At 39.7% G+C, this 16,648-nt stretch overlaps 1 protein-coding gene across 2 annotated transcripts in view; it reads right to left on the minus strand.

Annotated features, from left to right (window-relative positions):
* The window catches only part of ROR1 (receptor tyrosine kinase like orphan receptor 1), a 170,897-nt gene that overhangs the window by 122,217 nt on the left and 32,032 nt on the right, over nt 1-16,648 (minus strand). The gene's annotated exons all lie outside the window — the stretch shown is intronic.

A 16,648-nucleotide genomic window follows, 5' to 3' on the forward strand; every position in this document is an offset into this window, starting at 1 on the left:
AGGCTGCCAGCTTAGAAAAAGGAAAAATACCTTACCCTTGTGTGCCAACACAGCTACTGTAGATTCTTTCTCATAAATAACTTTGCATGCAGCATAGGTCCTTGTAAAAATGGACATCTCTGGCATATACCAGCAGTCCACACCTGCTGTGTATCACATAACCCAGCCATTGTAGTTCTCCCCTGAACACCACAAAGAGACAACGTTACTATTAATATTTGCAGGAATAAATAGGGAGTTACTCTGAAATAAGGCACAAAATCCATGAGAGCTTGCTAGGTATTAAGACTTTCCACGCTCTTCCCAACCACTAGCTCAAGCTTTTACTCCATGCCAGTTGCCTTATTCTATTTTGTAATGACATTTAAACAGACAGGTTTTGAAGGAGAAGCACAAAAATGGTGTCTACATGAAAGTACTACTACACAACAGATACATAGGGAGCTCTAGCTAATAGAATTCAAAAGACAGGAGTTCTTTTGATGAGTTTTTGCCACGTATACAGACAGATTCACACTGTATGTTCTTGATTATGCCAGAACCTGCCCCTGCACATGACTTTGGCACGGGGTCCCAGTATGTGAGCCAAGGACTAAAAGACAGTGCAAGACAACTGGCAGTGCAAAGGTATAACTTCTATATTTGTTTGTTTGGTTTTTAATGTGCCTGCCAAATAGTGAACACTTTCTAAACGTTCTTCAAATCAGTTTAACATTAGCAAATGACAGATATAAGAAAAATACCCGCACTTTCAATTGACTGCAGCCTGCCCCGCTCTCAGGTACACAGGTGTGCATCACTGAGGCTGACCCCGTTCACAAAAACACACAATGTAAATCATCAGATCTCTTGTAAAATCAGCAGTGCAGCTGATCTTACAAGATACCAAGACCCACACCTGCACTGCTGAAAGCAGGAGCAAGCCCTCAGCGTATGCATACTTTTTCCCCTCCATTCATCTTTCAGATTTATTCATGTCACTAACAAAACCTATTTCCTCCGTGAACCTTACAGAAAAGAAAAAGAATAGCATAGAAATAACCTGATAAATTGTACGTTACTTACAGCCTGATCAAAGCCCGCTAAAATTCAATGCGAGTCTTTATGTTGACCCAACAGACTTTGGGTCAAGCTTTTAAACACTTACTTAATTTCAGCCTTGGCATTTAGAGTGCCTAAGTTTTCACTATGAAAATACCAAATTTCTGATGTTTGGTGGAATCTCTCTGTTTGTCTCAGTCACATTATGGATTTAAAATTTGTAAAACTGAGAACAAAAACAGTAAGGAAAGCATATATTTATTTCCAAATGGGAAAAACATAAAGCAATCCTGGAATACCATTTTCACTTCTCATAATATCTGGAAATTTGATTCAGCACTGGATTATCAGCTGGTCCCAGTGCACCACTTTAATATCATTTGCTATACTTGTTTTGGAGTTTAAAGCCAGGCCTGCATTACATGGGACCTGGCAGGAGCTTTTCATTTCTTTATGCATGGTTCCATATAACAGCTTTCTCTTCAGGCAATCGGGTAGATCTTTACAGCACATTTCACTAATAGTTGTACAGACAGAAACAAAGTAATGAATTATTAACTTGTTAAGAAATTAAAACCACCTTTCTCTTAAGCAGGAGGGTGCTTTCTGTTACTACTTTTTCATTGCTTCCACAAAAGATGGAAGTAAAACATAACACAAAAAGCACCACCTAGCTTAGCACTGTACTGAAGATGACTAAAATTGCCAAACTATTCTACGTCTGTTCTACAGAAATAGCGTGGAGCCAGGTACAAATTACTGGAGGCCATAAAGGTTCACCAATTTTCATCTAGAGCAAATGCGGCCCTATCAAAGCAAACACAGTGTCAAAGACAAGAATTACAAGAACAAAACTGATAAAAGTTAAAATTAATTACCACTGTTCAGGTACTAAGGACCTAGCAACTAGATCACATACCTAGGAATCACACTGCTTGTCCCGTAAGAAAAATTATTCCCTCCAGCTATGACAGATTGCCATAAGCCTAGCAGTCAAACACTGAATTATTACAAGTCTTCCCATTTCTCATGTATTGTAATTTTCAATATAAAATTAGTGCCAAGCAGTTGCATTTTTTGGTCTTTAGTTTGAAAGCGAACCCTTACAATTTTCTACTTAAAAATCATTAGGATCAAGTTAGAATTTTAATCTTCCTACTTACGTTGATATTGCAGAAGTAATAAATGAAGACTTTTACAAAATAAAAGTTTTCCAAAGTTTCATGCACAGAAAAACATGCAACTGCCGAGACCCAACAGAGAGAACAGAGCAATACAGGAATCGCCTCTCAAACCCAGCAACCTACCTCTCACAGTGACCAACATGGGAGCTAAAGAAGGAAAAACAGACCAAAAAAACTCCCCACATTTAGGCAGGAAAGAGAAATCTTCCTTTGAACCATATCCAGTCAGGGCTGTGGAAGGTGTAAGAGTTGGAGTCTTATTTTTTTAATGTTATCTACAGCTTTATGCCAACTACAATCATTCCAAGTTCCTTCAGCTTGCAAGGGATGGCTTAAAGTAATGATTTCGAAACAAACTAAAATTAAAGTCTCATCTGAAGTGCAGAAAACACACAAAAGCTGTTCTGGTCTCTTTTCTGTAGAGGTTCTGTGCATGTCTCCAGCTCTCTTTTTTTTTTTTTTTTTTTTTGTGAGACTATAATCTCTAAAAAGAAACTGGCAACATATCCATTCAGTCAGATGGCTGTAAAATCAGCTCACCCTATGACTCTCGCTCCAGCCAAAAGTGCAAGTCTTCTGCCCAAATGATTATTTTAGTTTTGGAAAAAATCTGGTGAAAGGTCATGTTTATACTATACAGGTCCAGTGAAGAAGAAGCACAAACAAAGCTGAACAGGTATTAATATCTATTATATAGGAATTGAAAAGAAAAATGTAATTTGATCTTTAATTTATATTTTAAGGATTCAAAATCTCCAATTTGTAACTAAGGACAAACCTCCTAGAATTGAGACCCTGTTGGTGATCTCTCATCACACAGCACCCCAAGTTCAGGGCATGAAATCACCTCAGTTTTAACTCTCTAATAACAGAGAGCCTAAAATGTATTTGTGACTCTAGGTCAGTACAGTTACAACTCCTAGAGCAAATCCTGGAAAACAGAAATAAGAAACATGCTTCAGGGAAGCTACTAGGGACAAAGAGAAAACCAGACAATAAAGAAGGAAAATTGGAAAGGAACAGCTTAATATGTTACCAGTTTTCATAGCTTTTGCTATGGTTTATACAATATTTTTATGTTACAACATTGAACACAGATACAATGGAAATATGAGACCATCAACCTTTGTACATTAAAATGGTACATTTACAAAGTCTCTAGCCAGGGCTTTCACTTAGTGTCTTCTCGCTAATGCTGTACTCGGGCATCCTGGTTAGCAAAAATACTTAGGGTTTGATTCAGGACAGCTGAAAACTAATGAAAGCTAGGGATACTTTATATGAATGAAAATTAGGCTGAGTGCTATTCTCGGTCTTGCTATTGCACCATGTTATTTTGAATTTGATTCCTGCATGCCTCAGTTTCTCCAATAAGAAAGCTGGGAATTTCATGCAAACTTGGAAGCACTTTGAAGTCAGCAGGTAAAAGGAACTCTATAATGCAAGTCTATTATTATTTTATTTGTAACACAGCTCATTGCCATTTATGGAAGAAAAATAAAAGAAACTCATATACTAAAGCCTTCTGTCTCAACCAATCTCAATATTCACACTACAGACCTAATCCACCACTTCCCTGAGCCAGCGGGAAGACTTCTAAGCCAGTGGAAAGATTCCTATTGATTTGAGTAGGCTTCAGCTCACATTCCTGCTAGAGAAGACAGAATAAGTGTAAAGGTTCTGCCCTACGAGCAGAATTTGTGCTGTTTCAGCTGCCTTTGAACTTTAAAGGGTTGCAAGACAGACAAATAAGTGGCCGTAGGTAGTAAATACATTAGATCTGACTTATTAAAACGGAAGATTTTTCTTGTGTGTGTAAGCATAACACAAAATGTAAACACAGGAACAAACTCTGTACAATGAGAATGGTGTAGTAATGTAGAATAGATGTCACTTCTCACTTCAAAATCACCAGGGAGATAAGCAAATTGAACGTGTAAACCAAAAGCACTGAATTTTCATCTCTCATATTTAAAGCACACTGGTAAAACAGGGAGGGAAATAAGCAATTAATCCAATATTCATTCAAGATTTGTTTGGACAATGGACTGGAGAAAAAGTTGGAAAGGAGAGAATCGGGCCCTCCTGGGAGCATCCTTGGGCATCTGTTGCAACTGGATTTTCCTGTGATATGATGTGCTGCAAGTTTCAACTTTGTGTGTACAAACCCACCGCACCAAGGCCTTGACTTTGACTCCTTTATCTTTGTTCATTTCCTGTGATTCCAACAGAAATACTCAGGCTTTACTCCAACACTCCCAGCATCTGCCTGCTGGGGCCACAATGTTGCTCATTTTTTCCTTTACTTGCCTGGTACCAGCTGCACAGTTCATTGCCTAACATGAAATGGTTAAAGTAAAATGAAAGACAAATAATATAAATAACCCACACTTCTGGCTGTGGAATGACTAAAGATGTTTAGTCCAGCCATGCATGGAGCAGGTCTGCTCTTCAGGCAAATCCATTACAGTACATGACACCAAAAAAAATTCTGTATAAATACCCCCAAAATATAGCCAAAAGTATACACTAAAAGTAAACCGAGCACAGAATGGACTTCAGTGGCTCTCCTGCTGTCTAGAACTTTTTCATTAGGAAGCAACTAAAAGCAACTAATAGACAGGATAATTCAACTGGAAGTTGAATCAGTTTATATGGTCTGGTTTTCTCTAAGCGCTACAAGTATTCTCACCGCATTTTCACCTTTCCTGAAGAAACTACTGAAAACTAAAAACCATATATAGCTGGTTTAAAGCTTAAAAATGAGAACAAGCTGCTGTTCAGAAAGTAAATAATTTATAATAGATTCAAACAATTAGGATTAACCAGCTTCATTTAAAAAAAAAAGTTTGATTATTCTGGGCTGTGTTTTGGAAACCATTTCTACCTTATTTTTCTTGGTAACACAATTTCACGCTACAAAAAAGGCATCAAACGATGAAAAGCATTTGTTTCTTTCTAGTTCTTAAGTAAAACCAGCAATGTTAAACAGGTCAGATATAATAAATACAGCTATTTCAAGGGAAAGAAAAATGTTTTCCTGTCCTAACTTTGAGTGACAAGAGAAAATTTTTACCAGCTTGCAACTCCACTTTATTAAAAGTGTTCAATTTTATTTAATTGAATATATATGTATATGTTATATTGCGCTTCTTTGTTGCTTTTTTCAAATTAATCGTATACCATAGAAGCAACATTTTAAAGTGAGTGGATGTTCTAGACACCTTTAAAAGTTCTCGTCTGTGGCAGCCACAGTCTCCTACCCCATATTTTTAAATTTTTGATACTTGGATTACCCCGGCAGGAAGGCGATAGTCCTTGAATAGAGCTTTTTGTTCAGCATTCTAATAGCTTCCAGCACTTGCCCCAGCCCACAAGATACATACCAAATTTAGTTAGACATGTAGGCCAGACGTGAAGAATTTCTCTGTAGATCTAGTAAACTCCACCAGTTTAACATTTTGGCTTCTTGAGGGCAAGGAGGAGACAGCGAGGCAGCAACGGTGCCTTGCAGCAGACCAGTGACACATGGCGGTTCTTCAAAGGAAGTTAATGAATGAGGCTACTAACCTCTGACACTCTCCTATTTTAGATTAAAAAAAAAAAAAAAAAGAGTTGTCCATCCTTAGCTGTATTCAGCCCTATATCCTGAAAATTAAGGCTGCTAAGAAATAGATATAGAAATATAAATATTTTTTTTAAGTCCAGCTTGCCATGTAAGAATCCCGGAGCTCAAATCCACTGCGGATTTCCCTGTGAAGACACTAAAGAAATTTCTGTCAGCTTGAAGCAACTCTTCTCTTTCCAATTTGTTTTAGATTTGTAACCAAGAGTTTAAACCTAATAGAAGGAACTGGTAGGCAATTTGTACTCTTGCATTAAATTATTGTGGTTTAAACCCATTTATTTTGATCTTGTCATACTAATCTTCTCCCACGCAGAACTGGTACAAAGAGAATAAATTTCTATTACCCAAAATGATTTACCAGTTTGAAAAGGGGAGAGAGAGCGGTGGAGAATCCCCCAACCAGAGCCTGTAAGAGCCTGGCCTTGCCTCCTGCTGAACACGCAGGATGGACACTCCAGGCAGGAATCTCATGCAAGATATTTTATTACTAGCAGTCCACTCTCAAGAGGGTTTGAGCTTTTGGAAGAAGCCCTTCTCTCTGGGCTGGGCAACTATCTTGTGGGAGGAACTGTAGAGGCAAATGCTTGCAGAGCACTGTGAAACCGCAGGGCTGCAATGGGGGGATCTGCAGCAGGGCCAGGGCAACGCAGGGCTTTCTGGGAGACCATGAGAACTCACTGCTGAATTCCAGCCTAACGTTCCTCATTTGGAAGTAATTGCCCTGTGCAATCCATCAGGAGGGGCCAGAGAAGATATCTTTGTGAAGTGGAAAAAAATGAGTTCTTAATTTATATATGACAATTAAACCAAATTGGATTGATTTGGCTTTTTTTTTCTTTTTCTTTTTTTTTCCTTTTTTTTTTTGGAAGACTTTAAAATGAACTATAAGTCAGAAGATCTGCCAAGGCTCCCTTCCCTAATTAAACACATAACTTGTATTAAAAACCTTTTTAGTCCAGCTGCTGAGAGACTGTGGAATTGAGGAGATATATGGTTTGTGGGAAACATTGTGTTCCTTCTTGAATTCTTCAGCTTTCACAAAAGACAGCATGTGAACACTTTCCATAAATACAAACTGTGTTTTCTAATTAAACTACTGTCACTTCTATATAATGAGTTAGCAAACCAAATGAAAGCCGAGACAAATATTTTCAAAGTTAAAGTAATCAGCTTCAAATAAAATATGCATCTTCTCACTATAGCCATACCTTTAGTAACTCAAGCAACAGTTTTTTGAAAATAAGTAATAAAATATCCCCGATTTAGACAAGGCATTGCCACTGGAAGACTACAACACACCAAGGTTATGGGTAATACATCAGAAAGCTTACACAGTGAAAGATTAGAGTAACCACATTTTCTCTTTCAAAATTCTTTAAAAAGGTGAAATTCCACTTTAGAAGCAAATTCATTGGCTGTAGCTACACCAGCCTCAGAGTTCAGAATGAGATACGCATGTTTCTTACAGAAAACTACTTTTTTCCTGCAATTTAAGAGTTTAGGCTGGTTTATCAGTGTTGATTATTAGACAGAGACGAAACAAGTGTTTGGTCTTTAATTACCTCCATCCTACTGGAAGTGCACATGAAAGTTATATGAAATATTATATACTTGCACAAGAAAATAAAATGTTCCTTCTGCTGCATTTGTTGTTTTATTACTATCAGATTGGCTTTCTACAAAAAAAAAAAAGGCAGCTCTGCAGGTATTACATACTCAAAGCTTAGAAAAACAAAATCATTGAGAAATATCAAAGATCTAATCCTGTGGAAACAGCTCTTTCTTTGAAAAATCCAACTGTTTTCAGCCCTAAAGTAGCTAATTTACTTGTACATTTGTAAAGTATAGCACGGGTCAGGACTTTCATAGCCCAGTCTGGCTAACTCATACCACCTCGTTGCCAGTATCCCCCAGGTCGAACTCGAAGCATGCTGTCAAACGTCGCCTTGGGAAGACAGCCTGACCCACTTAATGCCTTACGCAAAAAATCCTTCCTACCTAGTTGGAATCATTTTAAAGGCACAAATTAATGTATCAAAAAGCTAACTGCTCTTACTCTGACCCAAATGAAATAATAACCTGCTTCCAGCTCAGAAAGCCCCCTTTCTGAAGCCGGGAGGATCCTATCCCTGCACTATTCTTACACCGTTTCCCAAGTGTCATCGCCTGGCTATCCATCCATCACCAGAGACACGCTGCTCGGCTCTTCGGGCCAGTCCTGTGGCTGTCTCCTGAGCCCAAGGACTACTAAGGGATCAAGCATCCGACGGGACATCAAGTGAACTGTCCCGGTTCCCCAAACAACAAATACACACCGAAGAACACATCTTTAGCAGGGAATTGGCTTTCACACCCGCTGATGGGAACCCGCACGTCTTCCACTGTCAGAGACCAGTTTTCAGCTTGTTTTTCCCTTAACAGTTGGAGGCTCTGAACGACCCATTTCGGCTGGGCTGCTCACACCCGCGGCACAGACGGGTCCTAAGGGGAAATGGGCTCTTCCATTCCCATTAACAACCATCACTTCACGGTTTTGTAATGCAAGCACCTCGGTACTTCTCTATTCAGAAGCCCCTTGCACATAACAGAGCGGCATTACCCTAAGTACCGGCAGCGACGAAGGAGCAGGCTGCGAGGAGCTCCAGATAACATCAGCCTTTGGAGATGTGACCTGCTCCGCTCGATCGGAGCGAACGAAATAAAAACCACGCTATAGCTTTTCCGTTCCCACCACGAAATTCTCCAGGCCGTTTCCCAGCTCATCTCCTATTAGCGCAGCCTGAGAGCTGAAAAGATTTCACCCTGTCCTTTCACACTTAGGTCACCGTTACACGATCTGAAGCCTTTATCACTGAGCTTCACAAGCGGATTCCCCACGGTCTTCTGCCGGTCCAACAGCGATGCCAAAAAGATGTAGCAAAGGCTAATGGAATGCCGCTTGCACATGGGCTGCTATAACCATTTTGCAAACCTCAATATTTGTTTTAAAGACATCTCCCGATGTGAAAAATGATTCTGCTTTGTCGTTAAAAGAGAATGTCGCAGACAGTTAATCTCAGCCATTTATTTTATACCATCCAAACCAAAATATTGATACATCTGGACAAACTCAGTCCAAGAAAAGAGCACCATTCCCAAAGCATTCATGAACACAACCAACAGATCATAAATCGTAACTATCCAGAACTGACCACAATTAAATAACCTGTCAAGGGAGGAGGTAGGCGGCCATTCTGGCTAGGTTCAGACCGCTGATAGAAATTCAGAAAAGGCTAAAATAAAAGTATCAACAGTTTGTTGGACTGGTGTCTCCTGAGTCACTGAGTTTAGACAGTCTAAGCTACAATAAGGCTCCCAGGGTGGGTCAACTATTTATTAAATTGTTGTGCCCAAGAGACTCTCTCAAACTCGGGAAAAATCATTTATGTGCTTCATTCAGACTCAGTTCAGGACAGCGCTCTGTCTGCACACCAGCATGCTCACAGGCAGGCATCTTCTCGTGTTCAGTGGCAAGAAAATTCAGGGCAAGTCCACCTGAGAGCTCAGCTTGAGTTATTCCATCGGCACAACCACCTTGCTGCTCATGGTAAAAAAGGTGACGTTATGCCAATCCTTACAGAAAGAACTTGGTGTTGTTGAGAGCTAACAAAACCAGCAGAACTGAAAGAGAACTGAAAAGGATTTTAAATATTACTAACTACATCCCTCAATTAGCAGACTGCTTATACCACTTAATAACTTCAAATCTGCAAGAAGGACTGAGCCTGCAGTCCTCTATTTTAACTGCAAGATGGATTGCTAAAATGCAAAGTGCAATTGCAAGCTTGTTCTGGATGCCACCACTTCTGCTGGAACCATCAGAGAGCAGCTCGAGCCACCATCCAAAGAGTTCTTTGGTGTCTTTCTCGTTGTAACAGCACCCTAAGACCCAGACTAATAAATCTGGACAAACTATTGCTTCCTGCTTGGTAATTTTTGCTTTATGTCTCTGAATTGCAAAGAATTGTGGTGGGTTTTTTTACTCTTATAATCCACATGCCTTCCCTTTATTTGGCCATCTAGACTTAATGCCAGCAGCGATTGTTCATCATCATACCAAGCACAGGAACCTACAAACTGAGTTTTCATATCCTACAGTAACAGAAGTGCACATACACAGAGACAGAAACAGTTGCTGGGAAGGATCTAAAGCACTCCTTTGTTTAAATCAATGCAACCAACCACCAAGAGCAACATGCACTCTTTGCTCTTCAGTGAACGTACTGAGACACATTCATTGTCTAGTATTTATTCAGAGTTCATTTCTTAATGATAATATGGTCCACTTCAAAACTGCACAGAACAAAAGTCACATTTACAAAACCCAAAGTATTAAAATTATGTAGGCACAGAACTAGTGTTTAATTAAATGTCTCTTGCATTGAAAAAGACAACCACACAAGTAACATGGGATTTCAGTTTATCCTCTATATGCCTCTAAATTACATTAATTAACTGAAACCATGACCTTTATTTCCATTACGGTACTATTTTTAAAGTGAACACAAAAGCATGAATTCATCTAGGTATACCTTTATTTTTATGAAAACACTTCTTCGCAATCAGTAATAAGATCTCACCGCTGTAATTCAGTCTGACCTCAAAAGAAAACTAAACAACGATTTCTGTACCACTGTGCAAATTATAAAAAAAATGAAGTAGCATTCCTTCCCATCATGTCCTATTTTACAATAAAGAGGTACTTTCCTGGCATAAAAACCCCCAACAGTTAACATTCCCTTTAAACCATCTACAGCAAGTCACTCAACCTGAATACAAAAGTTGGGCATTAACTGACTTTATCCATTTTCCTTTTTGTACAAATGAAAAGAAACAAACTATAAATGAGGAAAAACCCATCAGGCTGAACATAACACATTCAGATTTTGTGACTGCTGGATCATACAAAGCTGTGTGTGTCACACAGAGCTTATCTGTAATTAATAACAGATCTGGATTTAGTTATGCTTATTTATACAAACAGCCTACAAGCAAACCATAGTCAATGGTTAATAATTAAACGTAAGCATCTGTAATAACAAATTGATCAAGTGATATGAACAAAAACACATTCTTATAAATTGAAATCTCAATTTGAATAATGTAAAGAAAAAATCTCCATCTGAAAAAGTCTCAATTTGTTTTATTTCAAGAAAGACAGGCATGCCCAAGTTATTCTGCGAATTTCATAATTCTTATCACTTTTTTTTTAATTGAAAAAAATAAGGAAAAGTACAGGTAGTAACCCTGTGATCATCTTCAGTAGTATTTGTAGCAATATCAGGTAAAAAGGTTCAAAACAATGTCATTCTTTTTGTTTGAAACACTACTTTAAACTACTGCCTTTAAAAACTATTAGATTTTTTTCCCATTGATAAAACACCAGCAAAAACCACACTGTGTGACATTTAATATCATTCGCATATTTGCATCTTTATGTAGACATGCAGTTAATTATGGCATTTCTGCCACTTAAAGCTTCACAGTTAGAGTCCATTGGAAAAAGGACTCAGAGAATCACCAAAGAAGCTATGAGCACACACTTGATTTTTTTATGTGAAAGTCAGTTGAATTACATGTGCTTACTAGTTCTTTTCACAGCACTGTGCTCCTGACAGAATTTATCAAATCAATGAGCTCCTTGGGAATGAATAAAGTTATGAATCAACATAACAAACAACGACTGTCCTAGTAGCTTAATAGATCTTATCATTCCAAAATAATGATAGGAATGCGCCTCATCCGAGTGCCCGCATGATTGCTATTTGTACATCTGGTCAGGAAGCACAATGCAGCCACTCCTGACTCCTTGCAAGCATTAAAGCCCAGACAGAGCTGCAAAGATAAACAGTGCTTTTGACGAGGCACTTACTTTGATGAAATAAGATTTATTCTCAAGAATTACTGGAGCTGCTCACAGCTTTCAGGAAGAAAATAAAGAAAAGGAAAACACATAGGCTGCTGGAGTGAGACTAATGATGATATATGCTCGACATTAAAACTGCTAAAACCAGGCTGCATGTTGGTAAATTGTGTCATGTGCCTGGGAGTCTGGGCACTAGCTTTTGAGCCACAAACCTCTAGTTTCTCGTGCTGCTTTTAACAATAACTTCTTTTGTTGCCCTTGCCAAGTCATTGCTCCACTTCTGCTGCGGTGAGAAGAGGCCAGGGCTTACCTACCACTCAGAGGCTGTGTGTTTCAACTAATACTGGCAACATACTTTGAAAACTGCAATCTCATCATGCAAGTTCTTTGAATTATTATTATAAAACCAGCATTGCAAACTGGCAAGTGACAGGGACATTTGACAATGGCAGGAAGAAAAGAATAGATCCAAGTGCCACGACATTTTGCCCAACTTGGATATCTGACACAAGCACGGCAAAAAACCATCTCTCCCTGTTCATTTAACTGAATGCTGATGTTCATATTCTTGCTCATTTATCCATTATATCCACTGTTTTCTCCTGGAAAATAAACAGCAGAAGAAAAAGCAGTGGTAGGCAGGCACTGTGACACAACTTCCACTGTAACAATTCAGAGACCACTTTAGCAAACAGGCAAAGAGAAATGAGCGTGCAGTTGAGTGACTTCCCACTCAAAGCAAAGAAAAGCCATCAGTTACCCTGCAGATCCGGTCTTCAACAGCAGGTCCAACAAAAATGAGCAGGACAATCACTGGAGAAGAGATGAGGATCCTCACCTTTTTGCTAAGGGAAATCTAACAAAGCTTCCTGCAACCTTATCTCCACCATTCTAAGTATGGCAGCTCCCATTCTGTAGATCTTTGCAAGGGTGCTACACAGAGCAGAGCTGAGGCCATGCTGGAGACATTGCCTCTTCCCTCCCTTCAACTCAAACTGGGATCACCTGTACCACAAGTGGCTGAACATCCTTAAAGACCATGAATAACAGCAATTCCATGAAAGCTATTCCATCATCTAACTAATGGTTTGGTCTATATGTCCCTTGCTGCCGTTGAAGACCATAGCTAGTCCTAAGCTCAGTGGACAAGAACAACTATTGCCTTCCTTTTTGTCGCAGCTCCTTAACATATTGGAAGCACATTATCAAGTCTGCCCTCTCATGTCTGCATGTAATAAATTAAATTTAGTAACAACTGTTTCATTGTTCAGTTCTCTTACTTTTGCCCCCAGTCACAGAGATTAGGGTTTATAAAGATCTGCCACAACAACAGAAAGCAACAGGCTGAGTTCTCATAAGAAACAGCTTGAGTCATCGTCACCTTTCCTCTCCAGGTGGCAATGCCAGACGCTGTGCTTTCCTTCAGTAATGTAACATGGCAGAGTCTGGAAGCACAGCGATAGAGCTGAAGCAAAGTCCAGACAATTCTGCAAGACCGAGAATCGTAGCTAGTAACACAAATAGCACAATTCTGATGCCTACAGCCTCCTACCCTCCTAGGAGAGCAAAGCATACCACCTTCAGCAGTAAGCCCTTCGCTCTAATTTCAGCCCTCCTGCAGCATAACCCTGAAGCAAAGCTTCCTGTCCTCCCCGCTGAACATAACACCATGTGCACAGCATTCTCCGTGAAGGGGACGTAGGGGTTGAACACTTTGCAGAAGCACAGAGTCGTACACACTCTTGAGACAGGTACAGGCTCTGTACATCTGAGAAAGCAGGGCCACATACTCATGCCCTGAATCACCTCAAAATTATGTGTATGTTTTTCTTAATAAAATTGCAATTATTTAAAAATATTTTCCATCTCTACCCCCTTATGACTCATTCTGAATGACTCCAGCAGCAGCAGCTGCTTAGTCCTACCTTATTTGAAAAACAAAACCCAAACAAAAAAGCCCACCCCAACACCCCCAAAACCCAACATCAAGCAATTAATCCAGCAGAACTTTGGAGAGGAAGTGTGAAATCTCAGACCTGCTGCATACCAGAGTTTTGCATGCACTTCAGTGACATCCAGATTTCACCTCTCATAGACTTACAGCTGTGCAATGTGTGCATAACATGTCACCATGGATATTGGTCCAGATTCCACATGCTTCAAACAGAAGATTTATAAGGTAAAATGCCATGTAAGCCAGCAAAGAGAAAACAGACTTCTTATTTGCTCATTTTAATACCAACTTGAAGGAATTACAGTTTTTCCAAAAAGCAGCTGTGGAGAAACAGAACAAACTGCAGATTATCTCAAAAAAACAAAAGCTTCCACCGTGAAGGCCTTCGGGCAGGTGTCTTCCTATCTCCTGAGCAGAGAACACAACAGTTCTTCCCTAAATAACAGCAGAGAGAAATTACAACTTGAAAACAGTAGTCTATATTAAATCATTTCCGAAATCAAACATGTTGCAATAAAAAAAAGAGAAAAGGAAGTACCTACAGAAGGCCTGAGCCAATTCACTCTGCAAAGACCAGCTGAATCCTTACTCTAGCCGCTGTTGTAAGTGGAGTGGGTATCCAGTCACTAGGACTTCGCTACCACGCCAGCTCCCCACACCAGGTCCCTGGGTATCATCAGCTGCAGAAACCAGTGCCTCAGTCATGCTAGCGCAATGGACTGTTAGACTCAAGATGGCGGTTTGATTTTTCTTGTTGTTATTATTCCTTCTTACTCATACTGCTGAGAGCATTCAAAAGCTGCTACCTCAAATTTATTCCCTGGGAAAACACATTTTCTGATCCCACAGTTATTTCTTATAGATTCCTACCCTTGCACGTGAAGAAAGAGTAACCCAAATACTATCCCATCGACATTACTGATTAATTAATACTACCAAGGGAGAAAACTTTTGCTAATACTGTTATAATTACAAGACAAAAAGCAATGCCTCAGTATTACCAGCCCACCAAAAACAGAACCACCATGTTAAAGCAACACTCTGCTACCTCCTGGAGGAGCTCAAACAATGGCCGCATTGTTCAGCAGCCTCATCTCTGCTGAAGGCCACCCACATCTTCCCTACTCCAGGGAGAAGTCAAAATCTTCCAGCTCAATAGACATCCAGTCAGAGGAGAAAGCATCTTTACAAGGCTTGTTCATTTTTCTTGGACAAGAAGAGAGTTCAGCCTTTGCCTTCAAGCCAAGTCCCTGAAAGGAAGGGAATGAGTTTGAAGTTCCTGAAGATGGACATGCCTCCAATGCTCAGGCATTTTGTATCACACAAGATTGATTTCCTCCAACTACAAGAGGCCTCGGGTGAAAATGATCCTTCACAGCCTCATGGCTGGGAGCCAGCATTAGACTGAAACACAAAGAACACATCGTGCTTGCCTCAAGATGTCAGGAGCTTTTGATAAATTCAAATTCATTTTGGTAAATGAAAAATTCCTGGAATCTTTTGTTCATGCTAACATATGCACTAATATTTCAAATTTAAATAAATTACACAAAAACAAGTAAAAAATGAGTTAGTCCTTCCAAAAATTGTACAAACACTCAATTTTTTAACAGTTTAAAAAGTTCTATTACTTTTTACCAGGCTACTATAAGAAAGGAAAACTAAATGCAACCAACCCTAAAAGTGCTGGAGAAATGGAAGGGGAGAGGAAAACAACTGAAATAAAATGATGTGCCATGCCAGATGAAGTCCGAACAAGCTCTGTTCAAAATCAGCTGTGGCTCTGGGTACACAGCACCAAATACTTGCCGGGAAGGGGGGGCGGGGGGCAATGCTGCAAAGGACAGAATAGATCCCGCAGTGTACAAACACATCCTGTAAAGTTTTAAGAGTTTTCAGGATTCACCTACAGACCAAAAGAGGTTCTGGAAATAAGATTTGCCAGATGTCCCTATATAAATCAGGATTTTTAATATTTCTCCTGATGTCCCATTAACCTCATCAGTATTTCCATACATGTCATCTGGCAACCTTCTCAGGATGTCCAGTAAAACCAGGAGACACATGTTAACGGCAGAGAAGAACAAGGGAGAAGCCCTCACGAGCCTGAATTCGACTCCTTCACTTTGCCATGCCTGGAAGAGGGGAAGGAGAACAATGAGACAAAGGAAAACAGCTTGTATGTAAAATAAGCACAGAAAGAGTGAATGCAGCCCAGATGGATGAGGTAGCCCAGATCCTGCACATTGCTCCAGGAGAGAAGGATAGCATGGGAATCAGAGCTTGTCAGGGGCAGGAGGGAGGGGGGAATGACACAAAAATATTTTTTTTTTATCATGCTTACTTCAAGATAAACTTTCTGTAGCCTAAAATAACCACTCCGGTTGACATGCATTCAAACACACTGCAAATTAGTATACCAGTATTGCTCATCTGGAAGGGATACAGTCTTGTTGTGGATGAGGGGCCGCACTTCATACTAAACATTTCACAGCAGCGAATGCTACATGGCTGCACTGGCTAGCAGCATGAAACCCAAACTGTCTTCATTACAGCAGGAGACACACAACAATTGCTTGGGGCCAGCTGCACACAAATATCTGCTGCTATCAAACAAATTAACTTTTCCTTATATAAAAAAAATATATCCACCACCACCTAATCAGTAAGCACTTGTGCCTCAGGAAAAAAAAGCTTTTTCCTTTTTTTTCTTTTTTAATGAGAATATTTACAACAGGTATCAGGGAAACTTAATCAGTTCTTAGAAAGTATTTAGGTGTAAAGAGGTACATAGAGTCATTGCTCTCTCCATTCCACAGCAGAAATGAGATATTTCTTGAGAGCTGAAAGGGATATAGTTTATCATATCCATTGAACACCTGCCTCCACTTAACCCTTTTGGGACTTTCTGCTTCAGCTAGTCTTTTCAATGGGGT

This window comes from Haliaeetus albicilla, chromosome 8, assembly GCF_947461875.1.
Source record: "Haliaeetus albicilla chromosome 8, bHalAlb1.1, whole genome shotgun sequence".
NCBI classification, from domain to species: Eukaryota; Metazoa; Chordata; class Aves; order Accipitriformes; family Accipitridae; genus Haliaeetus; species Haliaeetus albicilla.